This window comes from Berghia stephanieae, chromosome 11 (assembly GCF_034508935.2).
Source record: "Berghia stephanieae isolate SIO BIC M18660-M18661 chromosome 11, UCSD_Bste_1.3, whole genome shotgun sequence".
In the NCBI taxonomy this organism is placed as follows: Eukaryota; Metazoa; Mollusca; class Gastropoda; order Nudibranchia; family Aeolidiidae; genus Berghia; species Berghia stephanieae.
In genome coordinates, this window is record NC_088370.1 from 43,600,412 (window position 1) to 43,604,611 (window position 4,200).

The 4,200-nt window shown below is 38.0% G+C and overlaps 1 protein-coding gene across 1 annotated transcript in view; it reads left to right on the forward strand.

The window, feature by feature from the left end:
- Positions 1–3,832: 3,832 nt before the first annotated feature.
- LOC144957215 (alpha-tocopherol transfer protein-like) overlaps positions 3,833–4,200 on the forward strand; it is a 48,762-nt gene continuing 48,394 nt past the window's right edge. Inside the window, exon 1 of the mRNA XM_078888269.1 lies at positions 3,833–3,976. The gene's annotated coding sequence lies outside the window, so the exon portion shown is untranslated. The remainder of the gene's footprint in view (positions 3,977–4,200) is intronic.

The following is a 4,200-nucleotide window of genomic DNA, read 5'->3' on the forward strand; positions in this document are numbered from 1 at the left end:
GTGCAAGACTGGCGGGTTATAGAAAACAAAAACAAACAACATTATTTCATATTTTGTCCAGATAACTCGTCCTTCAAATATCAATCGATCAAATTGACCCACATTCTGTCAAAAACTCTCAAACCTGAGACTTCTTTGAAGTCTTCATTGCAGTCCCAGGTTTGAAAGTTTTTGACAAGATGAGGATCAATTCAATCCATCGATATTTGAAGGACGAGTTTCTGGCCAAATGTTTTTAATGTGTTTTTTCAGATGACGGGTGTCTCCATTTCAAATCCAAAATGTTTTTTTCCTTCACGTTCAGCCAATGTGTTTATGACTTTTTTCAAATGTTTTCAGCTCCACGCGACTGTTCAGGACATTATTGTTGGAATTGAGGTCATGAATACTAATCTCACCTCTAATCTCTGTCACGCCTTGGCAATCGCCACTCAACCATCCAATGCCATTTTATACCTAAATCTGGCCAAACATCGGATTGAAATCATTTGCGTCCAATATCCATGGGTTACGCTAACACCATCTGGTCAAACTGTCTCAAGCCTGAGACTTCTCCGATGTGATATGATAGAATCTCATGAAGTCTCGTATTTGACAACTTTGGACGTGTATTCAATATGACTGGTCATTTCATTCACAAAATTATTTGAAGATTTTTTTTTTAATGGCCAAATACTTTTTTTTAAATGTTTTGGTTTTGGTATTCTTTTTTTCATTGTAAGATATAAAAACTATTGTAAATCTTGTCGAGGATTTTATTGATGCTATGCATTTAGGTGAAATACACACATCTCTCAGTCGGTAATAACGTCCCAACACACAAAACTATGTAGAGATAGCATGAACGTCACTCAGGTCTTTGTTATTTCTTTTTTGCCATCCACGTTAAGGAGTAATTCTCACTTATCTGTATTATCCACACTATAAACGTTCAAAGTCACACATAGTTTTGTGTGTGGTCCGTTATACTTCCGTATGGCAATGGTGTGAGCTTCTTAGCCAAGCGCATACAACCTATAACCTTGAACGTTTATAGTCTGATTGATACAATTTCGTGAACACAACTCATAAAAAGGCTGGCTAAAAACAATAACAAAGAGGTTAGTGACGTTAAGCTCATTCTATCTATAGAGACACGAAACTTCTAAAGTTTTAATAGCAGGAAATGCGCATCTATGTCAGATCGTGTCAAGTCGGTAAACATCAGGTCGTGTCAAGTCCGTAAACATCCTCACGCTCATAATGTATACATGTAAATACAATTGACATTTGGCACAGGTTTTCGCAGCTTTCTATTTTCAGTTGGGTGATTACTTCTCACTAAATTCTCTCAGTTTATAGATAGAACGAATTTTACGTCACTCGGGTCTTTGTTATTGTTTTTTGCCATCCGCGTTTATGAGTAATTCTCACTAAACTGTATTTATCAGACTATAGACGTTTAAGATTACACATAGTTCTGTGTGTTGGTCCGTTATACTTCCGGATGGCAATGTTGTGAGTTTCTTTGCCACGCGCAGTTTCACGTCTCCATCTTATCATCCTAGTCTCGGGTTCAACCAATGGGATTTCTTGTTTCCTTCAGACACTACTACAGATAGCTCACTGGGCAGTGCACTGACCTATAAATGACGTCATCGTCCAAGTCTCAGAGTCAGGCTATAATAAGGAACAAAGTGGGATTTCAAAACACTGGTTCCGATCTCATTGGAAGTGTTAAACAAGTCTCGGGATGTATATCTTGGTCTTCTTGTTCAGAGCGATGTTATCTGATTTTCTAGTCTAAACATACGCTGGTCGTCCGTACAGATCATCCATCCTCGCTATTTTGTGTCTTGTAATCCTAGGACTCTGCCTATACATCCTGCTACTATATGTAATAGTTATGCCCCCTCATCATTCAATATATAAATTATTCGTTATTAGTCTTCCGAGAGACTGGTTACATCCACACTTCCCGGAGTTTGGAACCGGAAGACAAAAAGGTATGACGTCACTACTTTTCTGTTCTATTTAAAGAAACTAAGACTTTTAAAGTCACGTCATTTTAGGTTTTGCTCACAACCTCGTGAGATCTTATTAGTGCTCAAGGAAACAAATACAAGATAGCAATGAATACAACTCACGATTTGCATTGTTTTAACGGTCGTTTCCTCGTCTTTTGACGTCATCATTTGGTCCGTGTCCGGGGGTTATTTTACCCAGAACCAGCCCTCCTTTCTGAACGAGACAAAGTAAAGAGAGAAAAACGCTGACTTTGGAGTTACTGATTATTGAACTCGAATCATTCAGACGCCAATTCAACGTCTTATCATTTCAGCCACGCGCCCATTCTATTATAAAAATAGGATTTCATAGTCAGATGTCACGTCGCCCAGCAACCAGAAGTTCATAACTGTCGTGAATGGGATTCAATAGTCTGATGCCACGTCGCCCAGCAACCAGAAGTTCATAAATGTCGTGAATGGGATTCAATAGTCTGATGTCAAGTCCGCCCAGCAACCAGCAGCTTGGTTCTAAACAAAGAAAATTGGTACTTTTTATTCTTCATGCTGGCTAGAACGTTTTATCTTGTCATGTGATCAGAATGTATAAAAGTCAAAACATGATATGATTTATAATGTGTTTCTCCTCTGGATACACTTTTATGCTCGCCGGAGAAGTATTTCATAAGGGCGTCCGCCATTGTTCCGATAGTTTAGAACCCGTTACTAAGTTACTATGCGTCATTACGAAGGACGTGACGTCACGACTGTTGAAGCCTATTAATAGTAAGGAGCGAAAAGATTCAGCTCAGGAAGCCCTACGGAATCTCGGACGATTTCCCATAGGAGATCAGGAAGGCCAGGGAGATGCTGGTTCGGGAGGTCGTGGATCGACGCAGGAAGGGAATTGGGCCTCCATCCTGTACCCAGCCAGACTTATCGTCGACGGGCAGATCGTCCGCGAAATGAATATCGCCGGAAAAGCATAGGATGTGGTGCCAGGGGTCTCCATATAAAAATGTTGTGTCCGTTTTATCTTTAATCGTAAATGGTAGAGTTTATAATCCAGACAAGTTTCGAGGCATAACTCTATTAAGTTGTATTGGTATTCTAATTTACAAGATAAGGTTTATTTTAATCTGTTACCGTATGAAGAATGAGTAGTAGTAGTAGTAATAGTAGTAGTAGTAGTAGTAGTAGTAGTAGTAGTAGTAGTAGTAGTAGTAGTAGTAGTAGTAGTAGTAGTAGTAGTAGTAGTAGTAGTAGTAGTAGTAGTAGTAGTAGTAGTAGTAGTAGTAGTATCAATAATTAATGGTCTCTATTTCCACATTACAGTATTATAATAATTTAAACAGACAAGTACCTGTAGCTATTCATAATTATCCTTTCCAAGCAAACATGTCGGGTTCCCCACTAGTGAAGGTAAACAAAATGACCAATAATTTCCCCAGTCCGTCAGTCACCTGTTTCACGGCCATATCACATTCCAGTCAATGTTCACAGGATTGGACAATCCACTCAGACTACATCTCTCATCTCTGACTGGATTTAAAATGAAAACATAGTTTTTAAACTTTGGGCCACAAAACCCGTCCTTCAAATATCGGTGACACTTATCTTGTCAAAAACTCTCAAACCTGAGACTTCCTTGAAGAATTCCATGAGATCCCAGGTTTGAGAATTTACGTCACGATGAGGATCAGTTTAATCGATCGATATTTAAAGAACGAGTTTTCTAGCCAAATTTTTTAAAACGTGTTTTTTCCAGAGTGCCGAAATCTCAAGACGAGTTTGGCTCTTTTTGCTTTTTCCGTCTTCAAGATCCGGTCTGGTGATTTTCAATCACTGAGTTGCTCTTATAAAGCCAGAATCGACGGCTCGATGTCATTCGAGTGTTTCGACATGAAAGGACTGCATGTAAATATTCAAAGTCTTTACAAACAGTTGACTGAAATTGATTTTCATTCTTAGGAGATCTGTGCTAATTTAAGGTAGGGAAACTGATGATTTTAGGCTTCAACACGAGAGGCATATTAAGATCTTAAATTCTATAAAACTTATTGGGAACAGTTCTGGTATATATATATATATATATATATATATATATATATATATATATATATATATATATATATATATATATATATATTGAATCGTGTTTGATACAAATATGGTACGAAAAGTGCTCGACATGTAGTAATGGAGCGAATTATTA